A 12,795-nucleotide genomic window follows, 5' to 3' on the forward strand; every position below is an offset into this window, starting at 1 on the left:
TGCAATTTAAAGACATGATCCATGAAAACCTGGGCCACCTCTAGAGATGTATATGGGTGTTTTAAAGGAATGAAATGAGCAGTTTTTCTCTGTCTATCCACAACTACATAGATGACATCTTTGCCTCTAGCCTTAGGCAAACCTTCAATGAAGTGTATAGAAATGTCTTGGCACACCTTAGATGGAACGGGAAGTGGTTGCAACAACCCTGGATAAGCCACATTCTCATGCTTACACCTTAGGAGGTGTCACACTCCTTAACAAAAGAATAAACAGTCCACTTCATTTTTGTGACGACCCAAAGGGTCATCACCTATTTCCTCATCCACTCCGTGCTTCCGAGATCTTGAAAACCTCATTGTTACTTGCCTCGATTTGCGTGCGCAGTCCGGTCGTGTAGCCGGAAGGCTTAAATATGAATTATGTGTGAAAAATGATGAATTTTGATATTAATATGATTAAAGTTGACTTTGGTCAACATTTTGGGTAAACGGATCCGGACCCGAGATTGGACGGTCCCGGAAGGTCCGTAGAAAAATATGGGACTCGGGCATGTGCCCGGAGTCGAATTCCGATGTCTAGAGCCCGAGGAAAGAATTTTTCTGTGAAATTGTTTCTTTGAAATTATTAAGGAAAAAGGAAATGAAAATTGATTAAAAGACTGTGGTATCGGGCTCGTATTATGGTTCCGACGCCCGGTACAAGTCTTAAATATGTGCTAAGCACTTTCTGTAAAATTTGGTCGAAATCGGACGTCATTTGACGTGTTTCGGACCCAAATATCTAAAGTTTGAAGTTTATGAAGTTATAATGAAAAATGATGAATTTGGGGCTTGATTCAATGATTTTGACGTTATTTTGGCGATTTGATCGCACGAATAAGTCCGTAGGATGTTTTTGAGGTTGTGTACATGTTTGGTTTGGAGCCCCGAGGGCTCGGGTGAGTTTTGGATAGGCCACGGGGTAAAATTTTGGACTTAAGGAATTGCAGCAGGTTTCACATTTCCCAAACTTTCCTCGCAATTACAAGGATTGTTCGCATTTCCCAAACTTTCTTCGCAATTCCCAGGTTCGCAATTCCCAAACATTTTTCGCAATTCCCAAGCCTGTTCGCATTTCCCAAACTTTCTTCGCAATTCCCATGTTCGCAATTCCCAAACCATTTTCGCAATTCCCAAGCCTGTTCGCATTTCCCAAACTTTCTTCGCAATTCCCATGTTCGCAATTCCCAAACCATTTTCGCAATTCCCAAGCCTGTTCGCATTTTCCAAACTTTCTTCGCAATTCCCATGTTCGCAATTCCCAAACCATTTTCGCAATTCCCAAGCCTGCTGGGTTCGCAATTGCGAACCCATGTTCGTATTTCCCACATCTGAGACCTGCAATTTTCGTACTTAGACGAATTTTAACCCTCTTTTCTTCATTCTTTCAAACCCCAAACTCCATAGGCGATTTTGCAAGAAACCTATCTTCTCCAAATCATTTATTCGAGCGAATTGGAGGTGGAACCGCGAGGTAAAGCGATAGTTGAGGATTAAGTGGATTTCAAGGCTTTGAGGTAAGTGTTTGGTTTAACCCTAGCTTGAGGGAATAGGAGTTGAGTCTTGTTGCTAATTGCTATGTGATCGAGTACGATGTATAGGCATGGTGACGAGTATCTATACATTGGTGTCTAGCATGACCGCGAGTCCTTATAATGTGATTATCATGGCTTGGTTGTGAACTCCGTGTTTATTGGAGGATTTCGATATGTTGTGAATAACATGTGAACGGTGATATGATCATTTGATCCTAGGAGCATTGGCTCGAATTATGATACGAATATTGAAAGTATATGAAATGACTTGAATCTGTGGAGCGTTGGCTCAAGATGGTAAAGTGGATTATAAGATTGAGTATTGTTCTCCTTGTTCATTGTGAATCTAAGCTGCTTTAGTTTGTTACTCGGAATTACTGTTACTATTGTTATCTCCCCACAGCATGTTTTCCCCTCCCATATTGCTAGTTGTTTGGTATTTTGTTTCCATTGTATATTTATAATTGCACAGGTTTATGTGGTGTCCGGTCTAGCCTCGTCACTACTTCGCCGAGGTTAGGCTAGACACTTACCAGCACATGGGGTCGATTGTGCTGATGCTACGCTTCTGTGCATTTTTGCACAGGTCCAGGTTCTGAGGAGCAGCAACGGCATTAGTACGGGAGCAGACTTTCATTATCACGAGACCGAGGTAGCCTTGCAGGCGTCCATAGGCCCGGCGTCTCTTCTTTATGTTCTCTTTTAGACTGTTGCCTCCTTGTCTCGAGACAGACAGCTTCTATGTTTCTTTCTGACCTTTGTATTTAGTATATTCTTAGTGGTTCGTGAGTGATGTGACACCAAATCTTGGGTAGAGGCTATTATTAACTGTTCCGCGTTTTGATTCTGATTTATAAATCAGACTTCCGCTATTATTCTTAGTAAATTTCATGTTCTATATTGATGCTATAAATTGTTAAAATAATTATTTAGTGATGAAAAGGTAAATAAGTTGGCTTGCCTAGCTACCACGAGTAGGCGCCATCACGATCCCGATGGTGGGAAATCCGGGCCGTGACAAGTTGGTATCAGAGCACTAGGTTACATAGGTCTCACAACTCACGGACAAACTTAGTAGAGTCTGAGGGGTCGGTATGGAGACGTCTGTACTCGCTCCCCAGGGGCTACTGAGTTAGGAAAAATCTCTCATTTGTTCTTTCTTGTTGTGCGATTTGGTTTCTCAATGCTGATTGAATTTCTACTCCGTTCTTTCGCAGATGGCGAGAACACGCGCTTCCTCATCCACCATCAGCAGTCCGAGCCCCAGGCAGCTCCCGCTAGGGGCAGGGGACGTGGCCATGCTAGGGGCCGAGGTAGGGGCAGAGCCCAGCCACCAGTAGCAACACCAGTGGCGGAGCATCAGGTTGACCTTGGCGAGGAGGTTCCGGCCCCAGCCCAGACAGTTCCGGCGGGCCCAGCTCATGTCCCAGAGGGGTTTATTGCTACCCCAGTTCATCAGGACGCCTTGGTCCGGTTGGTTGGCTCATGGAGAGTGTCACCCGAGCAGGATTGCTTCCTGTAGCACCAGCCACTTCCCGGGCTGGAGGAGGAGCCCAGACTCCTGCTGCACGTACTCCGGAGCAGGTAGCTCCCCAGACTCAGATTCCACCGGGTCAGCCAGCTGCGGCAATTCAGCCGGGGGTAGTTGCACAGGCCGGTGATGGAGCGGCTATGTCCGCAGATGCTTTGTGGAGGCTGGACAGGTTCACCAAGCTCTTCACTGCTACATTCAGCGGAGCTTCTTCTGAGGACCCCCGGGATTTCTTATATAGCTGCCACGAGGTTCTTCGGAACATGGGCATTGTGTAGTCCAATGGAGTTGATTTTGCGGCTTTTCGTCTATCTGGATCCGCCAAGAATTGGTGGAGGGATTACTGTTTAGCCAGACCAGCAGGGTCGCCGCCTTTGACTTGGGATCAGTTTTCAGAGTTGTTTCTAGAAAAGTTTCTTACCGTTACTCAGTGGGATGCTTACTGGAGACAGTTTGAGCGTCTCCAGCAGGGGTCTATGACGGTCACTCAGTATGAGACCCGATTTATCGATCTAGCTCGCCATTCCCTCGTCATACTCCCCACTGAGAGGGAGTGGGTGAGGAGATTTATTGATGGTTTGATCCAGCCTATTCGTCTTCAGATGGCCAGAGAGGCGGGTAGTGACATTACTTTTCAGGAGGCGGCCAATGTGGCCCGGAGGATCGAGATGGTTCTGCCACAGGGGTGGTCATAGGGCAGACAAGAGACCCCGTCACTCAGGTCGATTCAGTGGTGCCTCATCTGGAGGCAGGGATTCTTATGATAGGGGTCAGCCTTCCAGGCCCTTTCAGTCAGCCCTCCAGGTTTCGCAGGGTGCCCCAGGTGATCGTGGTTTTCGTGGGCATTATTCCGATCAGCACTCACTCAGTGCACCGCCAGCTCCCATCAGTGCACAGCCTCTTCAGAGTTTTCGTGGAGGTCATTCGGGTCGTCAGGGCCAGTCTCATCGTACGGAGGGATGTTATGAGTGTGGTGAGTATGGTCACATCAGGAGAGCTTGCCCGAGATTGAGGGGTACACAGTCGCAGCAGCAGGGTCCTCGCCCCATGATTCAGGCACCAGGTGACCCACAGCCTGCCCAGCCAGCCAGGGGCGGGGGTAGGGATCATAGAGGTGGAGGTCGAGACCGTAGAGGTGGAGGCCGGACCGCCAGAGGTAGGGGTCAGCCGGTAGCCGATCGTCCCAGAGACATGGTTCAGGGAGGTGGGGCTGAGCCCCGGTTTTATGCTTTGCCAGCCAGACCAGAGGCCGAGTCGTCAGATGCCGTTATTACAGGTACTATTCTGGTTTGTGATAGAGATGCGTCAGTGCTATTTGACCCTGGGTCGACATATTCGTATGTGTCGTCTTATTTTGCACCCTACCTGGCTATGTCTAGTTATGCTTTGGACATTCCTGTTTATGTATCTACATCGGTGGGTGACTCCATAGTAGTCGACCGGGTGCATCGTTCCTGTGTGGTTGTGTTTGAGGGTCTTGAGACCCGTGTTGATTTATTGCTTTTAGATATGGTGGATTTCGACGTCATATTGGGATGGACTGGTTGTCCCCGTATCATGCTATCTTAGATTGTCACGCCAAGACCGTGACTTTGGCTTTGCCAGAATTGCCCCGACTAGAGTGGAGAGGGACCCCAGGTCATGCCACCCGCAGTGTTATTTCATATTAAGGCTCGGCACATGGTCGAGAAGGGGTGTTTAGCTTATTTAGCGTATGTTCGCGACTCTAGCGCAGAGGTTCCTCCTATTGACTCTGTTCCTATTGTTCGAGAGTTCCCCGAGGTTTTCCCTTCAGACCTGCCGGGTATGCCGCCTGACATGGATATTGATTTCTATATTGATCTGGCTCTGGGCACGCAGCCCATTTCTATTCCGCCGTATCGCATGGCCCCGCCAGGGTTGAAGGAGTTAAAGGACCAGTTGCAGGATTTACTAGAGAAGGGTTTTATCAGGCCTAGTGTTTCTCCTTGGGGTGCGCCGGTGTTATTTGTGAAGAAGAAGGATGGTTCGATGCGGATGTGTATTGATTACCAGCAATTGAACAAAGTGACGATAAAGAACAAGTATCCACTGCCGAGGATTGATGATTTGTTTGACCAGCTTCAGGGAGCAAAGGTGTTTTCAAAGATAGACTTGAGATCTGGCTACCATCAGCTGAGGATTAGGGCGTCTGATGTCCCTAAGACAGCATTCCGCACTCGGTATGGGCACTATGAGTTTTTAGTCATGTCATTTGGGTTGACCAATGCCCCAGTAGCATTTATGGAGTTGATGAACCGAGTGTTCAGGCCATATCTAGACTTATTCGTGATAGTCTTTATTGATGATATTCTGGTGTACTCCCGCAGCCAGGAAGAGCACGAGCAGCACCTCACAGTGGTTCTTCAGACTCTGAAGGATATTCAGTTATATGGTAAGTTTTCGAAGTTCGAGTTCTGGTTGAGTTCGATTGCATTTCTGGGTCATATTGTATCAGCAGAGGGTATTCAGGTGGACCCGAAGAAGATTGAGGCAGTCAAGAATTGGCCTCAACCAGCTTCAGCGACCGAGATTCGGAGTTTCTTGGGGTTAGCAGGTTATTACCGTCGGTTCGTGGAGGGATTTTCGTCTATTGCAGCCCCGATGACCAGATTGACCCAGAAGGGTACCCAGTTCAGATGGTCAGATGAGTGTGAGGCGAGCTTTCAGAAGCTCAAGACAACTCTGACCACGGCACCGGTGTTGGTTTTGCCCACGGGTTCAGGGCCTTACACAGTTTATTGTGATGCTTCCCGTATCGGGCTTGGTGCAGTATTGATGCAGGATGGCAAAGTCATTGCCTATGCTTCGAGACAGTTGAAGATTCACGAGAAGAATTATCCGGTTCATGATCTAGAGTTGGCAGCTATTGTTCATGCTTTGAAGATTTGGAGGCATTATCTCTATGGCGTGACGTATGAGGTGTACACGGATCACAAGAGCCTTCAGTACCTGTTCAAGCAGAAGGATTTGAATGTGAGGCAGAGGAGGTGGTTAGAGTTATTGAAAGATTATGATGTTACTATCTTGTATCACCCGGGGAAGGCCAATGTGGTGGCCGATGCATTGAGTAGGAAGTCCGCCAGCATGGGTAGTCTTACTTATATCCCGGTCAGCCAGAGACCGCTTGCTTTAGATGTTCAGGCTTTGGCCAATCGATTGGTGAGATTAGATATTTCTGAGCCTAGCAGAGTGTTAGCTTGCACGGTCACTCGTTCTTCTCTATCGGAGCGTATCCGTGACCGGCAGTTTGATGATCCCTATTTGTGTGTCCTGAGAGACACGGTGCAGCGTGGAGGTGCCACGAAGGTGACCTTAGATGATGATGGTGTTTTGAGATTGCAGGGGCGAGTTTGTGTGCCCAATGTTGATGGGATTCGAGAGTTGATCATAGCGGAGGCCCATAGTTCTCGGTATTCTATTCACCCGGGCGCTGCGAAGATGTATCAGGACATGCGGCAGCATTATTGGTGGCGTAGGATGAAGAAGGATATTGTTACGTATGTGGCTCGGTGTTTGAAGTGTCAACAGGTCAAGTATGAGCATCAGATGCCCGGTGGTTTGTTTCAGAGGATTGAGCTCCCCGAGTGGAAGTGGGAGAGGATTACCATGGATTTCGTTACTGGACTTCCGTTGACTCGGAAGAAGTTTGATGCTATTTGGGTCATTGTTGATAGGCTGACCAAGTCAGCGCATTTCATTCCAGTGGCAGTCTCCTATTCATCCGAAAGGTTAGCTGGGATTTATATCCGGGAGATTGTCCACCTTCATGGTGTGCCGGTATCCATCATTTCGGACCGGGGTACGCAGTTTACCTCGCTCTTCTGGAGAGCAGTTCAGCAAGAGTTGGGCACCCAGGTTCAGTTGAGCACAACATTCCATCCTCAGACGGACGGTCAGTCCGAGCAGACTATACAGATTTTGGAGGATATGCTCCGAGCTTGTGTCATTGATTTTGGAGGCTCGTGGGACCAGTTTTGCCTTTAGCAGAGTTCGCCTACCACAACAGCTACCAGTCCAGCATTCAGATGGCCCCATATGAGGCGTTGTATGGTAGGCGATGTCGGTCTCCAGTCGGATGGTTTGAGCCGGGAGAGGCTCTGTTATTGGGTACAGACTTAGTTCAGGAGGCCTTAGATAAGGTCAAGATTATTCAGTAGAGGCTTCATTCATCTCAGTCTAGGCAGAAGAGTTATGCAGACCGTAAGGTCCGAGATGTAGCTTTTATGGTTGGTGAGCGGGTATTGCTCCGGGTGTCACCTATGAAGGGCGTGATGAGGTTCAGAAAGAAGGGCAAGCTTAGCCCTAGGTACATTGGCCCGTTTGAGATTCTTGATCGAGTGGGAGAGGTGGCTTATAGACTTACTTTGCCACCTAGCCTATCAGCCGTGCATCCAGTTTTTCATGTGTCTATGCTTCCGAGGTATCACGGCGATCCTACCCATGTGTTAGATTTCAGCATTGTCCAGTTGGACAAGGATTTATCTTAAGAGGAGGAGCCAGTAGCTATTCTAGACCGGCAGGTCCATCAGTTGAGATCTAGGAGTTTTCCCTCTGTTCGTGTTCAGTGGAGAGGTCAGCCCCCTGAGGCCTCGACCTGGGAGTCCGAGTCTGATACGCGGAGCCGTTATCCACATCTGTTCCCCGACTCAGGTACTTCTTTCCTTTGTCCGTTCGAGGACGAACGATTGTTTTAGAGGTGAGGATATGACGACCCAAAGGGTCATCACCTATTTCCTCATCTACTCCGTGCTTCCGAGGTCTTGAAAACCTTATTTTTACTTGCCTCGATTTGCGTGCGCAGTCCGGGCGTGTAGCCGGAAGGCTTAAATATGAATTCTGTGTGAAAAAGGATGAATTTTGATATTAATATGATTAAAGTTGACTTTGATCAACATTTTGGGTAAACGGACCCGGACCCGGACCCGAGATTGGACGGTCCCGGAAGGTCCGTAGAAAAATATGGGACTCGGGCATGTGCAAGGAGTCGAATTCCGAGGTATAGAGCCCGAGGAAAGAATTTTTCTGTGAAATTGTTTTTCTGAAATTATTAAGGAAAAAGGAAATGAAAATTGATTCAAAGACTATGGTATCGCGCTCGTAGTTTGGTTCCGACGCCCGATACAAGTCTTAAATATGTATTAAGCGCTTTCTGTAAAGTTTGGTCGAAATCGGACGTCATTTGACATGTTTCGGACCTAAATATCTAAAGTTTGAAGTTTATGAAGTTATAATGAAAAATGATGAATTTGGGGCTTGATTCAATGATTTTGATGTTATTTTGGCGATTTGATCGCACGGATAAGTCCGTATGATGTTTTTGAGGTTGTGTGCATGTTTGGTTTGGAGCCCCGAGGGCTCGGGTGAGTTTTGGATAGGCATCGGATTGCATTTTCTCATTTTTGAAAAGCTGGTATTCCTCAGTTCTGGTATCTTCGCATTTGCGAAGAAGTACTCGCAAATGCGAATTCGCAAATGCGGCAACTTGATCGCAAATACGAGTAAAATGGAAGCCCTGTATATGTCGCAAATGTGACAAGGATGTTCGCAAATGCGATAGTCCCCTCCCCCTTCGGTGTTCGCAAATGCAACAAGGGGCTCGCAAATGCGAAGGGGTGACCATCGAAATGCGATGAGAAGGCCGCAAATGCGAAACCTGGCCTCCAGATCTGAGTTCGCAAATGCGAACCAAAATGTCGCAATTCCCAAGCCTGCATGGTTCGCAAATGCGAACCTATCTTCGCATTTCCCATATCCGCAGCCCAGCAAATTTTATACTTAGCCGAATTTTCATCACTTTTCACTATTCTTTCAAAACCCAAACACCATAGGCAATTTTTCAAGAGCAAACTTCATCCCAAATCACTTGTAAGTTAATTTTTACTCAATTCCTTCATCTTTAACATCATTAAACATGTTTTCCACTTGAAATCAAGGATTTTCATGGGTGAAATTGGGGTTTTTGGGTAGAACCTAGGTTTTCTAGAAATTGGGGAGTTGGACCTCGATTTGAGGTCCGATTTCAAAACAAATTACATATTTGAATTCGTGGGGGAATGGGTAACCGGGTTTTGGTTCGAACCTCGGGTTTTGACCACGTGGGGCCGGGGGCGTTTTTGGAATTTTTGGGAAAAACTTGGGAAATTCATTTTCATGCATTCGGATTGAGTCATATAGTGTTTATTAAAGTAATTGAGCAATTTGTGATTAGATTCGAGCGAATTGGAGGTGAAACCGCGAGGTGAAGCGATAGTTGAGGATTACGTAGATTTCAAGGCTTTGAGGTAAGTGTTTGGTTTAACCCTAGCTTGAGGGAATAGGAGTTGAGTCTTGTTGCTAACTGCTATGTGATCGAGTACGATGTATAGGCATGGTGATGAGTATCTATACATTGGTGTCTAGCATGACCGTGAGTCCTTATAATGTGATTATCATGAATTGGTTGTGAATTTCATGTTTATTGGAGAATTTCTATATGTTGTGAATAACATGTGAACGGTGATATGATCATTTGATTCCTAGGAGCATTGGCTCGAATTGTGATACGGATATTAAAAGAATATGAAACGACTTGATTCTTTGGAGCGTTGGCTCAAAATGGTAAAGTGAATTATAAGATAAGAAAAGTAAGAAAGAGAAAGCGTTGTTGATCATTCCCTTGCCGGGACATTTGGTTGAACTTGTTGGTTTCTTTCCCTTGCCGGGATTTTGTCAAATATTTGCTTATTTTTATGCCCCTTAATCGTGACTATTGTTTGGGGAGTCAGACTGTTAAATGATATGAGGATCAGGTTGCGTGCCGCAACAATGATATTGAGGATCGAGTTGCACGCCGCAACAATAATATATGAGGGCCGGGATGCGCGCCGCAACAATGATATGGGTCGGGTTGCACGCCGCAACAGTGGTATTTGTGGATCGGGTTGCACGCCGCAACAATGGTAATTATGGACCGGGTTGCACGCCGCAACAGTTATTGATACCATGTGTTTATATTGAGTATTGATTCCTTGTTCATTGTGAATCTAAGCTGCTTTAGTTTGTTACTCGGGATTACTGTTACTATTGTTATCTCCCCATAGCATGTGTCCCCCTCCCATATTGTTAGTTGTTCGGTATTTCGTTTCCGTTGTATATTTATAACTGCACAGGTTTATGTGGTGTCCGGTCTAGCCTCGTCACTACTTCGCCGGGGTTAGGCTAGACACTTACCAGCACATGGGGTCGGTTGCGCTGATACTACACTTCTGTGCATTTTTGCACAGGTCCAGGTTTTGAGGAGCAGCAGCAGTATTAGTGCGGGAGCAGGCTTCCATTTTACGAGACCGAGGTAGCCTTGCAGGCGTCCGCAGGCCCGACATCTCTTCCTTATGTTCTCTTTTAGACTGTTGCCTCCTTGTTTCGAGACATACAACTTTTATGTTTCTTTCAGACCTTTGTATTTAGTATATTCTTAGTGGTTCGTGAGTAATGTGACACCAAATCTTGGGTAGAGGCTATTATTGACTATTCCGCGTTTGATTCAGACTTATAAATTAGACTTCCGCTATTATTATCATTATTATTATTGAATTCTATATTTCTTATTGATGCTATGAATTATTGACAGATTTGTTTATTAATGAAAAGGTAAATAAGTTGGCTTGCCTAGCTACCACGAGTAAGCGCCATCACTATCCCGATGGTGGGAAATCCGGGTCGTGACATAACTTTGTGTAGGAATGTCCAAATGACGAACGGTTTGAAGTGTTGGAAATTAGACTCAAAGACCTTTGATTTGATAGGTTATTCACCATATAAAACCTTATACATTTTTAGATGTGCTTGTTCAAAGTGGGGGCTTGTGCAAGTACCTTTGGAATCTTAGCCTATTATGAACTTTTCCAATTTTCCTTAGACTTAGGCCTTTCCTTGGACCCCAAATTACTTACCATAAGGCATATACACATATTTACCAAATCCAATTGATGTGCACCGTGTTAATAGCACATAAATTATTATAATTAGCCTACGTGGCACCACAAAATTCTAGTTTACTTAGCAACATTTTCCGGGGCCTTACATTCTCCCCCCTTAGGATCATTCGTCCTCGAATGAGGAGTAGAGTCTGCCCCAAACACTTTAACATCACATATCTCTTTTCTAACCTACCTCGATTCCCTAAATTTTGACTAACTCCCAAATTTTTTAGAAATTTTGGCAGAGTCTCATTTGTAACTAGGACTATCCACCTGTCAGGGAACTACCAAAACCATCCTAAAAATACATCCACAACTAGATAAAGCACCACAATATATATATATACATAACACGAACCACAGCATTACAAGCACTACATTATCATGATGATACCTGGGCATGGAATGCACATTTTTAAATCATAACACCTAGAAGGTATTTTTTTCATATGAAAACCAACGGTTATACAATCAAGAGAGAATACCTTATTTCCACCATACTCTCGGTTTTCAATGTGGCCTCTTACACTCATAGGCTTTTCCATAACGCCTTCACGGAAACAACCCCAACCTCCAAACTTTATGTAACAAGGATAACAACTAGATACCTGAGCATAAGCTAACTATCCATTAACATTCACCTTCAATAATCTACACCAAGATTATACACAAATGATCTCCACCTACGTTCTTAGACATAGACATATGAAAACACAAATTCATGAGGAACAACTATGGGGAAACATCATACTCCTAGTGCGACCTAATGGGAAATGCGCTTACGTACCCTTTATCATCAATTCACATAACGTCTACAGGGGAAAATTTTGAGAATAACCTGTTCACCCTCCAAAACTCTAAATCTCTAGGCGAACACTCACACTCACACTAAACCATTGATGACCTTCAACAGTTACTCTAAGGTGTGCTATCACAAACTGACCATAAAGTTACCTATCAAATATATATGTGATCACACTGCGAAGCTTCCTTTTTGACTTGTCTGAACTTACAATACCCAATGGATCTAATACAATAAGGAACAACAGAGTTCAAGATCAGGCTGGAGTTATCCAAGAATTCATTAATGCGCTGAGTAGAGTACTTTCTAAGGTTATATGCTAAGGGACATGAAAGTTACAACTAACAATGCTGACATGGTTAATCACTGTTACAATATCAATTATTACACAAATGAGGCATAGGGGTAAGTAGTACATTGGCAATAGGAATCATTAAGGAGGAATATTCAAGTACATGACCCAGTCGTCTCCTAGAGTGTAGGGAAAATCAATTTATCAAAAATGAGAATACTCTGGCACCTTGAATGCGATATGGGATTCAAAATACATGAAGTTGAATTACACTCCTGACATTAGCCGACACAAGAAATCTATGCCATAAGCCCATGAGGATGAAAAGAAGTTGAACACTTAATTGAGATTAATCAATATTTCCTAAACCTCAGAGCTTAACCCTTGCCTGATAGGTGATCTATATGAAGAGAACTAAAGATACGACTAACTTGTCTTCAAATCAATATGCTCATGGATAATGTGCAAAACAATCTAAAGGCATCTATCTCAACCTTTCACGAGTAAAACCACATAGCTAGGACATCTAAATGTTGGGATGAAATCCTCTTTTGTATTGGTTAGAGGCGTTCTAATGGTTAACATGATGCTCCGGGGAGAAAGACAAATGACACTCTT

Source organism: Nicotiana attenuata, chromosome 10, assembly GCF_001879085.1.
Source record: "Nicotiana attenuata strain UT chromosome 10, NIATTr2, whole genome shotgun sequence".
NCBI lineage: Eukaryota > Viridiplantae > Streptophyta > Magnoliopsida > Solanales > Solanaceae > Nicotiana > Nicotiana attenuata.